Raw genomic sequence first — 17,176 nt, forward strand, 5'->3', positions numbered from 1 at the left:
AAGAGCATGATAGACATCTGCGGATTGTACTGCAAACTTTGAGAGAGAAACAGCTATATGCCAAATTGTCGAAGCGTGAATTTTGGCTGAAAGAGATATCTTTTTTGGGGCATGTAGTATCAGAAGAGGGCATTAAGGTAGATCCAAGTAAGATTGAAGCTGTCTTTAATTGGAGGCCACCCAGAAATGTCACAAAGATTCGCAGTTTTTTGGGTTTAGCTGGATACTACCGTCGATTTGTGAAGGGATTCTCCATGTTGGCAACTCCATTGACCAAGCTGCTTAGAAAAGATGTGAAATTTCAGTAGACGGATAAATGCCAACAGAGTTTTGATGAATTGAAGAAATGTTTGACTGAAGCTCCAGTCCTGACTTTACCTACTTCGGGTAAAGAATACATAGTTTACAGTGACGCTTCTCACAATGGGTTAGGCTGTGTATTGATGCAAGATCGAAATGTCATTGCTTATGCATCACGCCAGCTAAAACCACATTAGAGGAATTATCCAACACATGATTTGGAGCTTGCAGCTATTGTGTTTGCTCTTAAGATCTGGAGACATTATTTGTATGGGGAAAAGTGTTACATCTACACAGATCAAAAGAGTTTGAAGTATTTGGGCACCCAGAATGTAACACCCTCCCTGTAGCAACTCCGTACATTCTACTGTTCCGATGACCAGTGTTGGTCGGACAGCTAGAACGATCGGAAGAATATTTAAACTAAAGTGAGGGACCATAATTAACTCAAATATTAATAAGAAAAATTTAGTAAAAATTTTAGAAATAAAATACAACTAAGTCAAATGAGCCGGTGCCCAAGCGATGGGTAACCCAGAGAGAAGTTGCGGTTCTCGCAACTAGGAGCCCTAGACCCGGGGAAAAATTCATAAAATAATTTTTGGGACTCCAGAAAAAGGTCATTGAGGTTCCTATGGCATTAGAATTCCAAGAAAATATTTAGAAAAATTTTTCAATCGGTACAAACAATTTTGACCTGTTAAGCCAAACGGAGGGCATTTTGGTCATTTCACCTTCAGAGGCGATTTTTGGCCGACTTGTCCAGTTGAGTAAATAATTATTATGACATAAAATATGAATTAATGTTGATGAAAAATTAATTTAAAGTTAGTAGAAAAGAAAAGAAAAGAAAAATCAATATAATGCAAATTATGACATCATTATGATGTCATTTACAAGTTCCCACCAATTACATTTAAATAACCATTTAATTAACTAATAAAAGAGACAATAAAAACCAAAGAAATTAAAAAGCAAACAGCCATCTTCTTCCCTCATTCCAGCCGCACCATGGCCAAGGAAAGCCCTCCATTTCTTTTCTTCATTTTAGCTTGAAGATCTCTCCAACCTTACCCCAAAACCCTTAAGTCCCTTCACTAAAATTGGTCATCCAACCTTGCTAAAGTGTTTGCTAGCCTAGAAAAGGAAAGAAAGTGAAGTTTAAGCTTGGAAAAATTCTGCCCTACAAGAGGTTAGTGCGTATTTACACATAAATCTCTCTTATTCTATGTTAGAGACTTAAAATGAGTAAGGATTTGTGAATTAAATGAATAAAATTTATGTGTATGTACACCATGAATTTCGGCAGCCCTAAGGAAGGGATAAGATTGATTGTTTTTTGATGGACTTAGAGTGGACTAGAGATCATGTTTAAAGAATATATATATGTGGATAATGAATTAGTGAGTTAATTAAGGTATCTTGTGTAAATTCATAATGGGAATTAGGGTTTTGGGAGTGAAACTTGGACTTTGTTCATGAAATGGTGAGTGAACATTCTAATAGTCATTTAGTGACCATTTGAAGTAAGTTGACCATAATTTGAAGTGAATTAGAGTATTACAAACTGAATTGGTATGCTGCCTAGTGAGGGCAGCAGGTGAGGCTATGAGTCCAGCTTGTTTGGACTGTCATAACTTTGGCTGTGTAGGTTCAATTGGTGTTTGGCCAATTGGACATGAAACTAGACACATAATGGCACAAGTTTGGTGAAGAAACCATGCCCAAAAGACCAAAGCAAGTGGACCAAAAACTGGCCCCAATCCGGATGTCCTGCAACCAGATTCTGCAGAATGACCAAATGAACAGTAATTGTTCATTTGGCCATAACTCATTGTAGAATGGCCCAATTGACCTGAAATTTTTACAGCAACAAGTCAAGATATAGACCAACAACGTTCATGAACAAACCTACTATAAATTATGACCAGAACCTATCCAACAAGGCAGTTGCATTCACTGTTCACTGCACTATAGATATGGTCAGTTCTGCAATTTTTCAATCCGGCCAGTTGTGGTTTTTGGACCATAACTGGAGCTACAAAACTCCAAATGAAGTGATTCAAAAAACGAAATTCAACTAGACAAAATAAGGAACAACTTTCATGTTTATCACTTTCTCAAATTCCCATTGCAACAGTAACTAATGGAATAGAAAATTTAGGGTACAAAAACTAAAAATTCTGCTCCCTTAGTTTTAAGCTTAGGAATGGTATTGGTGATTAATTCCAACAAGTTTTGAATGCAAAATGTGGTACATTGGGAGTGTTAAAACCAATATACCTATTTTCTATGCAAAAGTCAACATTTTTGTTGACTAGTGAAGTGAATAGTGACACCAAAACTTGAAATTCAAAAATTGAATAATTCAAAAGTATCAAATGCCCTAGTATACCTAACAAGATTGGTTTGGATAGTTTGGCATGCCAATAGGGTTCAGTTAGCAGTACTGCACATGGCATTATGCCATTCTGTGATTTCATGGCTTTTAGCCATTCTGACTTTATGTTGATACTTGGCCTTGTGCCTGATGTTATTACAGCTTATTAGCTGATCTGTTGCACACCGGGAGACACATATGTGACCGATGGTGTGACGGCCCGAGGTACTTGATACCCAGTGCCAGTTTACCCGTTTATCCATCCGATGCGTCTAGTGTAGGTTACTTGGGCAACAAAAAAATGAAAGTGGATAAATTTAACGAGATAATGAATATAACAAATACAAAACAAGTAAGACCTCGATGCATGCACTGCATATTTATTTTATGTTATTTCTCTTTATTTTATTATTGGCACCACTAAGCATTATTGCTTAGCGCGTTGCTTTTGCCACGCGTAGGTTCTGGAGATACTGACCGAGAGCCCAGTAGACCGCAGACTGGGTGAGACCTCCTGCAGCTCTGCATAGTGTCCGTGTCACCTCACCATCTACAGTGCATTGGTAGGACACTAGGTTTCATTTTGGTATTTTGTAACTAATTTTTATTTTCTCATATGTAATTGAACTTATGTAATGTATTTTGATGTTCATGCATATAATGAAAATTATGGTTTTGAATGGAAAATTCGAGTATTTATTTATTGTTTGTATATGAGTACCATGAGAAATGAATGTTTGAGTAATGAAAAGGTTGTTGAAAATCATATTGAGACTTTGTTGATGAAATGGAGTTGGGATTGTTTGGAAATGATTTTGGAAGTGTTTTTCACAAGTTCCGAAGAACTGTTTTCTCCATTTTTAGCCAGTACTCTACCGGATTTTCTATAAAATTTTCGGAACCTCAAATAAATTATAATGTCAATAAATGACTTAAATGAATTATATTTCACAAGTTATATTCAAAACTATGATCAAAATTAATTATGATAAAATAGAGTGTTCCGGTACACCGTGTGACATCTTACTCGGATATACTGTAGACCGGTAAGGGGTGTCACATTTAGTGGTATCAGAGAACGGTTTAGGCATTTCTGGGCCTAGATTGAGTCCATACCATGCATTGCATTTGTAAGAGTCGAGGTGACACTAATGCAGATCTGTTTGTCATTCTTATTTTGAATAGGATATGGACCCTACATCACAGAGGGCAGTTGAGGAGGAAGTGGAGAGTCATGCTCCACCTGCAGCAGTTGAGACTGGGGGTATGGGAGAACCTGCTCTGCCAACTCAAGCAGAGCCTGCTCAGCCTCCACAGGCCATGTTCCAGCAAATGGCCGAATTTTTCAAACAAATGGCTGGGGTAATGCCACCACCACCACCACCTCCACAACCAAAATCACACCTGGAAAAATTGAGAAAGTTTGCAGCAGTGGATTTCTTTAGCAAGAGAGAAGATGATTCTGTTGCAGTCGAGAATTGGTTGAACAGAACAGGCAGAGTTTTAAAATAACTCCACTACACTCCAGAGCAAAATTTAGAAGCTGCCATATCTTTGTTGCAATATGATGCATATGAATGGTGGGACACGGTATCTAGTGAAGTGCAGCCAGAAGTTATAACTTAAGACTTTTTCCTCTCTGAATTTAAGAAGAAATATGTGGGTAGTGTATACCTAGAAGAGAGAAGAAGAGAGTTCATTAATCTGAGGCAGAGACAGCTGTCAGTTACCGAGTATGAAAAGGAATTTGTTAGATTGAGCCGCTACGAAAGGGAGATAGTCCCTAATGAGGCTGAAAGGTGTAAGAGATTTGAAGAGGGACTAAATGATAACATAAAGATCATGATCACTGCCTTGGGAATTACCGACTTCACTAAGTTAGTGGAAGCTGCAATAAAGGTTGAAAAAGTAAGAATCAGTGAGCAGACTAGAAGGGAAAGACAGCAGAAGAGGGGCCCAGGTCAGTCTAGTTCATCTCCTGCATTTGGGAAGAAGTTCAAGGGTCCACCTGCACAGAGTTCAGGTCAACCACAAGGTCAGGGTCAGTCTCAGGGGCCCAGGCCACAGTTTACCCCTAGGAGAGGTCAGTCCACACCATCAGTGGGCAGCTCTCCAGGGATGGGGTTCAGGGGACAAGCCGCAGGATCTTCTGTATGTCCACATTGCCTGAAGTGGCACAAGGGGGAGTGTTGGAGAGTGACTGGTGCCTGCTTAAGGTGTGGGTCAACAGAGCATTAGTTGAGGAACTGTCCACGCAGAACCACTATAGCTGCTCCAACGCAAGCAGACAGACCTACTCCTGCACCATAAAGGGTTAGGAAATCTGGCAAATCTAAGGCAGTGGGATCATCTCAGAGGCCTGCATCTGAGCCAGCAGAGAGGCCTGATAACAGACCACCTGCCAGAGCTTATGCCATGAGAGCTCAGGAGGAGCAAGATGCCCCGGACGTCATCAGGGGTACGTTCTCCCTCTACAATACATCTGTGCATGCATTGGTGGATCCAGGATCCACTCATTCATACATCTACATCAACCTACCCGTAGAAAGGGGGATACTAGTAGGGGAGAGTGACCAATACATTCTGGTCACTAATCCATTGGGCCACAGTGTAGTGGTGAACAAAGTATACAAGGGTTGCCCGTTAAGGATTCAGGGGTATGAATTCTTAGCAGACCTGATTGAGTTGCCTTTCCATGAGTTTGACGTGATTTTGGGAATGGACTGGTTGTCACGTCATCAGGCAATAGTTGATTGCAAATTGAAGAGAATTTCTCTGAAAACTTCAGAGGGTAATGAGATCACTGTTGTGGGTGAAAGGACAGATTTCCTGTCCAATGTTATCTCAGCCACAGTTGCAAGAAGAATGATGAGAAAAGGCTGTGAAGCCTACCTAGCACATGTGGTGGATACTAGGCAGGCTAAGCCAAACCTGAGTGATATACCCACAGTAAGAGACTTCCCAGAAGTATTTCCTGAAGAATTGCCTGGTTTGCCACCAGAAAGGGAAGTTGAATTTGCTATTGAGACACTGCCGGGTACAGCACCCATTTCCATTGCTCCTTATAGGATGGCACCCACTGAATTGAGGGAGTTGAAAACTCAGTTGCAAGAGTTGCTTGATAAGGGGTTCATACGCCCCAGTGTGTCACCATGGGGAGCTCCAGTGCTGTTTGTGAAGAAGAAGGATGGGACTTTGAGGCTTTGCATTGATTACCGGCAGTTGAATAAAGTGACTGTGAAGAACAAATATCCGTTGCCTAGAATTGATGATCTGTTTGATCAGTTGAAGGGAGCAGGAGTATTTTCCAAAATTGATCTCAGATCAGGGTATCATCAGCTGAGGGTGAAGGATGCAGATGTGCCAAAGACTGCATTCAGGACCCGGTATGGGCATTATGAGTTTCTGGTGATGCCCTTTGGCCTAACAAATGCACCAGCTACATTTATGGACCTTATGAACCGTATCTTTCATCCATACCTAGATCGGTTTGTAGTGGTCTTTATTGATGATATTTTGGTGTATTCCAAGACCAGGGAAGAACATGATGAGCATTTGAGGATTGTTCTGCAAACCCTGAGAGAAAAGAAGCTGTATGCTAAGTTGTCCAAGTGTGACTTCTGCTTAAATGAAATTGCATTCCTTGGACACATAGTGTCAGCTGATGGGATTAGGGTGGATCCCAAGAAAATAGAAGCAGTGATGGAATGGAAGCCTCCCAGGAATACAACTGAGGTCAGAAGCTTCTTAGGGCTAGCTGGGTATTACAGGAGATTTGTGAAGGGATTTTCCTTAATAGCTGCTCCAATGACCAAGTTGTTACACAAGAACGTCAGATTTGACTGGAATGACAAGTGTCAGACCAGTTTTGAAAAGTTGAAGGCTATGTTGACAGAGGCACCAGTGTTAACACAGCCAGTGTCAGGAAAGGACTTTGTGGTCTATAGTGATGCCTCTCATAATGGGTTACGGTGTGTATTGATGTAAGAGGGAAAAGTGGTCGCTTATGCTTCCAGGCAGCTAAGGCCACATGAACAGAATTACCCTACCCATGATCTAGAGCTTGCAGCAATTATCTTCGCACTGAAGATATGGAGGCATTACTTATATGGTGAAAAGTGCTACATTTACACAGACCACAAAAGCCTAAAATACTTGCTAACCCAGAAGGAGCTCAACCTTAGACAGAGACGATGGATTGACTTCCTGAAGGACTATGATTGTGTAATTAACTACCATCCTGGGAAGGCAAATGTAGTTGCTGATGCTTTGAGCAGAAAATCCATGACAGCTTTGAGATCATTGAATGCCCGTCTATCTTTGGTTCGAGATGGAGCTATTTTTGCTGAGTGCAAGTGAGGCCAAACTTGCTACAGCAGATTTTAGATGGAAAAAAGGCAGATGAAAAGTTAATGGCTATTATGAGAAAAATCTCAGAGGGAAAAGCAATTGACTATGAGGTGAAAGTAGATGGGTGTCTGTACTACAAAGGAAGACTGTGCGTACCAGATGATGGGGAATTGAAGGCCAGTATTCTAAAAGAGGCACACATCAGTGTATATGCTATGCACCCAGGAAGTACAAAGATGTATCATGATTTGAAGCTTCAGTATTGGTGGCCTGGTTTGAAGAAGGACATGGCTGACTATGGGACTAAATGCTTGACATGTCAACAAGTCAAGGCAAAACATCAAGTTCCATCAGGTTTGCTACAGCCTATACGCATACCTGAATGGAAATGGGATCGGGTCACCATGGATTTTGTAAGTGGTCTACCTCTCACCCAGAAGAAACATGATGCAGTATGGGTGATAGTTGATAGATTGACAAAGTCAGCACACTTTCTGCCATTAGACCGACTACTCACTGGAGAAGTTAGCAGAATTGTATATCAGTGAGATAGTTAGATTGCATGGAATTCCACTTTCCATCATATCTGATCGAGACCCAAGGTTTACATCGAGATTTTGGAAGAAGTTACATGAATCCTTGGGTACACAACTCCACTTCAGCACAGTTTTTCATCCTCAGACGGATGGGCAATCAGAAAGAGTAATCCAGGTAAACAATTAAATCAATTAAATTAATACGAATATTGAATTAAAATGGTAATAATAACATGAAATACATGTCAGGTCCTTGAGGATATGCTGAGGAGTTGTGTCATTGAGTTTGAGGGAAGTTGGGATAGATACCTCCCACTGGTAGAATTTGCATACAACAATAGCTACCAAGCTAGTATCCAAATGGCCCCATATGAAGCACTGTATGGGAGAAAATGTAGAACTCCAGTGTGCTGGACTGAATTGGGCAAAGACAAACTGGTAGGGCCAGACCTGGTAAAGCAGACTGAGGAGAAAGTGAAACTAATCAAAGCCAATCTGAAGGTTGCCTCAGACAGACAGAAATCTTATACCGACCTGAAGAGAAAAGAAATAGAATATACGGTTGGCGACAAAGTGTTCCTCAAGGTGTCACCGTGGAAGAAAGTATTGAGGTTTGGAAGAAAAGGTAAGTTAAGCCCTAGGTTCATTAGCCCATATGAAGTCATTGAACGTGTGGGTCCAGTGGCCTATAGGCTAGCTTTACCACCGGAGCTAGACAAGATCCACAATGTGTTCCACGTGTCCATGCTCAGAAGATACCGCTCAGATCCTTCACATGTCATCTCCAGGGAAGAAATTGAAATACAGCTGGATTTGACATATGAAGAAGAACCTCTACGGATCCTGGCTCGGGAAGTGAAAGAGTTGAGAAATAAGCAGATTTCACTGGTGAAAGTGCTTTGGAGGCACCATAACACCGAGGAGGCAGCTTGGGAAAGTGAAGAAACGATGAGGCAATAGTTCCCTCAACTGTTTGCATCAGGTAAATTTCGAGGACGAAATTTAAATTAGAGGGGAAGAGTTGTAACACCCTTCCTATAGCAACTCAGACATTCTCATCGTTCAGGTGACGGTGTTGGTCGATACTAGAACGATCAGAAAAATATTTAAACTAAAGTGAGGGACCATAATTAACTCAAATATTAATAAGAAAAATTTAGTAAAAATTTTAGAAATAAAATACAAATAAGTTAAATGAGCTGGTGCCCAAGCGATGGGTAACCCAGAGGGAAGTTGCGGTTCTCGCAACTAGGAGCCCTAGACCCGGGGAAAAATTCATAAAATAATTTTTGGGACTCCAGAAAAGGGTCATTGAGGTTCCTATGGCATTAGAATGCTAAGAAAATATTTAGAAAAAATTTTCAATCGGTACAGACAATTTTGACCCGTTAAGCCAAACGGAGGGCATTTTAGTCATTTCGCCTTCAGAGGCGATTTTTGGCCGACTTGTCCAGTTGAGTAAATAATTATTATGACATAAAATATGAATTAATGTTGATGAAAAATTAATTTAAAGTTAGTAGAAAAGAAAAGAAAAGAAAAATCAATATAATGCAAATTATGACATCATTATGATGTCATTTACAAGTTCCCACCAATTACATTTAAACAACCATTTAATTAACTAATAAAAGAGACAATAAAGACCAAAGAAATTAAAAAGCAAACAGCCATCTTCTTCCCTCATTCCAGCCGCACCATGGCCAAGGAAAGCCCTCCATTTCTTTTCTTCATTTTAGCTTGAAGATCTCTCCAACCTTACCCAAAACCCTTAAGTCCCTTCACTAAAATTGGTCATCCAACCTTGCTAAAGTGTTTGGCAGCCTAGAAAAGGAAAGAAAGTGAAGTTTAAGCTTGGAAAAATTCTGCCCTACAAGAGGTTAGTGCCTATTTACACATAAATCTCTCTTATTCTATGTTAGAGACTTAAAATGAGTAAGGATTTGTGAATTAAATGAATAAAATTTATGTGTATGTACACCATGAATTTCGGCAGCCCTAAGGAAGGGATAAGATTGATTTTTTTTTATGGACTTAGAGTGGACTAGAGATCATGTTTAAAGAATATATATATATGTGGATAATGAATTAGTGAGTTAATTAAGGTATCTTGTGTAAATTCATAATGGGAATTAGGGTTTTGGGAGTGAAACTTGGACTTTGTTCATGAAATGGTGAGTGAACATTCTAATAGTCATTTAGTGACCATTTGAAGTAAGTTGACCATAATTTGAAGTGAATTAGAGTATTACAAACTGAATTGGTATGCTGCCTAGTGAGGGCAGCAGGTGAGGCTGTGAGTCCAGCCTGTTTGGACTGCCATAACTTTGGTTGTGTAGGTTCAATTGGTGTTTGGCCAATTGGACATGAAACTAGACACATAATGGCACAATTTTGGTGAAGAAACCATGCCCAAAAGACCAAAGCAAGTGGACGAAAAACTAGCCCCAATCCGGATGTCCTGCAACCAGATTCTGTAGAATGACCAAATGAACAGTAATTGTTCATTTGGCCATAACTCATTGTAGAATGGCCCAATTGACCTGAAATTTTTACAGCAACAAGTCAAGATATAGAAAAACAACTTTCATGAACAAACCTACTCCAAATTATGACCAGAACCTATCCAACAAGGCAGTTGCAGTCACTGTTCACTGCACTGTAGATATGGTCAGTTCTGCAATTTTTCAATCCGGCCAGTTGTGGTTTTTGGACCATAACTGGAGCTACAAAACTCCAAATGAAGTGATTTTAAAAAATAAATTCAACTAGACAAAATAAGGAACAACTTTCATGTTTATCACTTTCTCAAATTCCCATTGCAACAGTAACTAATGGAACAGTAAAATTAGGGTACAAAAACTGAAAATTCTGCTCCCTTAGTTTTAAGCTTAGGAATGGTATTGGTGATTAATTCCAACAAGTTTTGAATGCAAAATGTGGTACATTGGGAATGTTGACTGGTGAAGTGAATAGTGACACCAAAACTTGAAATTCAAAAATTAAAGAATTCAAAAGTATCAAATGCCCTAGTATACCTAACAAGATTGGTTTGGATAGTTTGGCATGCCAATAGGGTTCAGTTAGCAGTACTGCACATGGCATTATGCCATTCTGTGATTTCATGGCTTTTAGCCATTCTGACTATATGTTGATACTTGGCCTTGTGCTTGATGTTATTACAGCTTATTAGCTGATCTGTTGCACACTGAGAGACACATATGTGACCGATGGTGTGAAGGCCCGAGGTACTTGATACCCAGTGCCAGTTTACCCGTTTATCCAGTCCAGTCGTCTAGTGTAGGTTACTTGGGCAATAAAAAAATGAAAGTGGATAAATTTAACGAGATAATGAATATAACAAATACAAAACAAGTAAGACCTCGATGCATGCACTGCATATTTATTTTCTGTTATTTCTTTTTATTTTATTATTGGCACCACTAAGCATTATTGCTTAGCGCGTTACTTTTGCCACGCGTAGGTTCTGGAGATACTGACCGAGAGCCCAGTAGACCGCAGACTGGGTGAGACCTCCTGTAGCTCTGCATAGTATCCATGTCACCTCACCATCTACAGTGCATTGGTAGGACTCTAGGTTTCATTTTGGTATTTTGTAACTAATTTTTATTTTCTCATATGTAATTGAACTTATGTAATGTATTTTGATGTTAATGTATATAATGAAAATTGTGGTTATGAATGGAAAATTTGAGTATTTATTTATTGTTTGTATATGAGTACCATGAGAAATGAATGTTTGAGTAATGAAAAGGTTGTTGAAAATCATATTGGGACTTTGTTGATGAAATGGAGTTGGGATTGTTTGGAAATGATTTTGGAAGTGTTTTTCACAGGTTCCGAAGAACTGTTTTCTCCATTTTTAGCCGGTACTCTGCCGGATTTTCTATAAAATTTTCGGAACCTCAAATAAATTATAATGTCAATAAATGACTTAAATGAATTATATTTCACAAGTTATATTCAAAACTATGATCAAAATTAATTAAGGTAAAATAGAGTGTTCCGGTACACCGTGTGACATATCTTACTCGGATATACTGTAGACGGGTAAGGGGTGTCACACAGAAAGAGTTGAATTTGAGACAGAGGAGATGGTTAGAGTTGATAAAAGACTATGATTGTCTGATAGACTATCAGCCAAGGAAAGCTAATGTTGTGGCTGACGCCTTAAGTCGCAAGACTATGGCAAGTCTACGGGTTACTCCTTTGTCTTTGGTACATGAGTTGAGATCATTACATGCCAGCTTAGAGATTAATGATGATGGGCAGACAGCAGTTGCATGGCATGTACAGCTAGTGTTGATTGATCAGATCAGAATGGCTGCTCAGAATGATCAGAAGTATCAGAAGTTTATGGAAGAAGTCTGACAGGGCAAGAAATCAGAATTCTCAATCAGAGATGATGGTCTATTGCTACACAAGGGCAGAATGTGTGTTCCTAATGATGTTGAATTGAGGAAGATCATTTTGAAGGAAGCACATGAGTCTTCTTTTGCCATGCACCCTGGTGGCACAAAAATGTATAGGGGGCTAAAGGAGCATTACTAGTGGATGGGTATGAAAAGAGATGTGGCAGAGTTTATTTCTAAATGCCTAACTTGTCAGCAAGTAAAGGCAGAGCATCAAGTACCCGCTGGGTTGTTACATCCACTACCAGTACCAGAATGGAAATGGGAAAGAATAACGATGGATTTTGTGATGGGACTTCCGAGGACACAAAAGAGTCATGATGCAGTATGGGTCATTGTTGACAGACTAACCAAGTCTGCTCATTTTCTGCTAGTCTGGATGGACTACAGTTTGGAAAGATTGGCCAAGTTGTACATTGATGAAATTATGAGACTTCATGGAGTGCCAGTGTCCATCGTATCAGACAGAGATCCTAGGTTCACTGCTAGATTCTGGGGTAGTCTTCAGAGAGCCCTAGGAACTAGATTGAACTTCAGTACTGCATTCCACCCACAGACAGATGGCCAGTCTGAGAGGGTAATTCAGATCTTGGAGGACATGCTACGGGCTTGTGTGATTGAGTTTGAGGGCAGTTGGGATACACACTTGCCTTTGATTGAGTTTGCTTACAACAACAGCTACCAATCAAGCATTGGGATGCCTCCATATGAAGCTTTGTATGGCAGAAAATGTAGAACCCATTGTGTTGGGATGATGTGAGTGAAAGAAAGACGATTAGACCCAAAATTGTTCAGCAAACTGAAGAGAAAATCAGGGTGATCCGAGATCGACTTAAGACTGCATCAGACTGTCAGAAGTCCTACATTGATTTGAAAAGAAGAGATATTGAGTATGCAGTGGGTTAGAAAGTTTTCCTCAATGTTTCTCCTTGGAAGAGAATTATGAGATTCGGCAGAAAGGGAAAACTGAGTCCTCGTTTCATTGGGCCATATGAGGTTCTGGAAAGAGTGGTTCCTTTAGCATATCGTTTGGCACTACCTCCAGAGTTGGAGAAGATACATAATGTCTTCCATGTGTCTATGTTGAGGAGGTATCAATTAGACCCATCTCATGTACTACCAGTAGAGTAAATTGAAGTGAATCCAGACCTCACATATGAAGAAGAACCCATAGAGATTCTAGCTTATGAGGTGAAGCAGCCACAGAACAAGCAGATACCGTTGGTAAAAGTGCTGTAGAACCATCATTCGGGCCAGGAGGCTACTTGGGAATGAGAGGAGGACATAAAGAGACAACACCCACAGCTGTTCAAATATTAATACCAGGTAAAATTTCAAGACAAAATTTATTTAAGAGGGGGAGAATTGTAACACCCTTATTTGTAAAGCCTGGTATATTTCACTATTCCGGTGATTGGTGTCGGTCCGGACAATTAAGAGGATTAGAACCACACTTAAGACAACTAGAGAAGCCATAGATATAAATAATTAGTAATTGCCAATTAGTTAAGTATAAATAAGAAAAACAGAATATAAGAAGTTAAACGAGCCGAGAGTCACAGCGATGGGTGACCTTCTCGGAAAGGATTGGAAGTCATTTTAAACTCAAATTTCGAACTGTAAAATGTGACGCTGCGGTCCTTAGGACCCTTATAAACATATTGGAAAAGAGAAAATCACAAAAAAGAACTGTTAAGTCAGTCAAATAATTAGGTCAGGGAGTCGGAAGAAATATTGAATTATTTGCAAACTGGATTGAACCGGCGAGGGGCAATTTGGTCAATTGACCCCGAGAGCTGACTCCTGACCTAATTGTCAAATAAAATCGGAGAAAAGAAAATTTCAGAATCGAGAATTAAATTAAAGAACTAATAGAAAAAAAAAATGAAAAAGTGTAGGGAGATACATCATGCATAACATCATGCATGATGCTATAAAAGTAATAATTAATATATTTAGTTAATTAGATTTTTTTTTGGGTCTTCCATAAGACAAATTAAATAAAAGAAAAGAAAAAAAAAACAAAAAAAAATTATTGTCTTCCTTTCTCCCATTGCCACCTCACTCTCTCCCTTATTTCTCCATGAAAATTCCTCCATTAAAGCTTGTCTTCAAGCTTTGAAACTCTTACCAAAGTGGTAGTAAGATTGAAATGCTTAAATGTGATTAAATGCAATGAATTAGTGTGGTTAGGGTTTGAGACCTAGGGTTTTGATGCAAAAATTTGGAGAAATGAGTAAATGATGTCTTTGACCTATTGTGAAGTGAAAAATGGTCATTTGTGACCAAATGAGTTGTGTTGGAATGGTTGGAATTAAAGTCAAGTTCAGAGGGAGTGTGGTCATGCTGGTGGCAGCATGACCAAGTCAACTTTGAAGGACCAAAAATGAAATTTTACAAGTCCAATTGATATGGGACCAATTGGGGATGAAAATAGACATTAAATGACACAATTTTCATTTAGGAAGCATGCCCAAAAAGTGACCAAAACCTAGTGAACAAATTGACCAAAGTTGAAAATTTGCAGGCTGCCCTGTACAACCTGACCAAATGAATAGTGTTTGTTCATTTGGTCATAACTCGAGCTAGGCAGGTCAAAATGACCTGAAATTGTACCAGTGGTTAGATGAGATATAGATCTAAAACTTTCATGAAGAACATAAACCCAAATTATGCCATTAACCAAATCAAATTATTGAGCAAATTTGGGTCACTGAATCTGCAGACTGCAGATTTGCCATTTGAATAGTAAAGTTTCAATGGCTATAACTCTCTCTAGAAAACTCCGATTTAGGTGCTTCCTAAACCGATGGAAAGATAAGGCATAGTAGAAAATTTCATATGACGAAAGTTAGATCAAATTATGGACTTAAATTGATCAAATTGCTGAACAAATTTGGAATTAAAAATCTGCCAGAACAAAATTCTGTAGCATGAACAGTAAACATAATTTACTTATAACTTGAGCTACAAAACTCCAATTGGAGTGATTCAAAAAGGAAAATAAACTTAAGACAATAGGGAACATTTTCTATGATGAAAGTTTTGCCAAATTCCAACAGTAAACTGACCAATGAAATAGTACAACTAGGGACACCAAAACTGAAAATTTGGCAATTTTGCCTAAAAGACCAAAGTTTTGAGAAAATGACCAAAACCAACAAATTTAGTGACCAAAATGTGGTATGTGGGTGAGGTTGGAGTTCTCATACCTATTAAGCCTTAGAAAGTCAACAATTTGACTTGAATAGTGTAGTGAATAGTAACCCAAAACACAAAATTTCAAGAACGTCGAGTTTAGCACATTAGAGCTAGGTAAAAGTGAAGTTAAATTTATTTTTAGATTTATGCTAAGTTATGGTACTGAAACACTGTAAATTTGTGTGTTTCAGTTGAAAAGAATACTGGGACAGAACCCGAGGAGTCGAGTCAAGGCCAACAAGCGACTCGCTTAAGGTTTGTGCACAGCATCATTATGCTTTAAAATTCATTGATTAAGTGAATGAAATATGCATTTTACCTTTGCTTTGAATTGTTGAAAGTATTGTGACCTTATTTATGATGTTTTGGATTTAAATTGTGAAAGTTACTGTGTATATTTGAAATGACAATGTTTAGCAAACTATTAAGATAAAGTTTTGAAACTACAGTGTCATGACCATATATTTGAACACCTCACTAGCATGACTAGTGGGGGTAATTAGTTTCGAGTTTTGATTCCTTCTCTGGAGAAGTGTTGAGGTGTGCCAGTAGAAGAGGATGTGAATGGATATCCATATATTTGAGCTAGCTAGCCTTGTGATGTGATTTCTCTTTAGCCTCTGGCTATTGAGATTCTATTTGTTTCGAATGGCATGATCTAACTGTGGGTTTTATGAAATGTGTTTTGATACTTCGAAATGAATTTGGTTTGCATTAAAATTTCATAATTCATGTTTTGTGTTTAATGCTCATGTTTAGTCAAAATTTTGAATAAATGTGATTTATATTCTGCATAAAGATTATTTTAGTATGTTGTGCACCACTGAGTCCTAGTACTCAGTGATAGCTTTTATTGCTGTCGCAGATACAGAGACTAGAGGAGTAGCAGACTGAGCTGCTAAGGATTAAAGATCATTCAGCTTGAAGTTGTCGGGTACAATATATACCCTAATTGTAAATATTTCTTTTGATGTATGTATTGCATATAAAAGTATAGACATGTAAATGGGTCTTGAGCAGTTTGTACAAAGTTTGTATGAAGTTTGTAATAAAAAAATTTAGTTTGAATTTCCTTTGATATAAATTTTGTAATAATGTATATAAATAAATTATTTTGTCTCTAATGAAATATGAGTGGAACTATTTTATTTAATTTGAATGAAATGTATTGTTAGTATTTTGAGGATTATTGAATTTTGAACTTGAGAAATTGATTGAAATGATTATGGAGTTATTGAAATAGACTGAGTTTGATTGTAAAATTTAAGTAGTTATTGAGAAAGCATTTTTAGAAGTGCTTTTTACAGGTATTTGAAGAACTGGTTTCTCAAAATACAAATAGAACTCTGTCAAAATTTTTATAAAATTTGTGGAAAACTAAAATGGACCAAAAATATTAACTAGTTTTAATTTTAACTAAATGTTTTAAATAATTATTAGAAAATGCTCACCACTTATCAAAAATAAGAAAATTGTTTTAAAATCCCTTGTAGGGTACTTAATGAGTTATCGGTAGGTGAAGTTCGCTAGTTCATTAGGTATTCTACGGGATCATGTTATGCCTTATAGAGGGGTAAGGTGTGACAATTTCAGTGGACTGATCGATGCCAGGAAAGTTTTGATGAGTTACAGAGGCATTTAACTGAAGCTCCAGTCTTAACCTTGCCCACTTTGGGTAAGGAGTATACCATATACAGTGATGCTTCTCATAACGGATTAGGCTGTGTGATGATGCAAGATAGAAATGTCATTTCCTATGCTTCACGCCAGCTTAAACCGCATGAGAGAAATTATCCTACACATGACTTGGAGCTAGCAGCCATTGTCTTTGCCTTGAAGATCTGGAGACATTACTTGTATGGAGAGAGATGTTATATATACACAGATCATAAAAGTTTGAAATACTTGGGCACAAAGAAGGAGTTAAATTTGAGGCAGAGGAGATGGTTAGAGCTAATAAAAAGATTATGATTGCT

The sequence above is a fragment of the Hevea brasiliensis genome, chromosome 7 (assembly GCF_030052815.1).
Source record: "Hevea brasiliensis isolate MT/VB/25A 57/8 chromosome 7, ASM3005281v1, whole genome shotgun sequence".
NCBI lineage: Eukaryota > Viridiplantae > Streptophyta > Magnoliopsida > Malpighiales > Euphorbiaceae > Hevea > Hevea brasiliensis.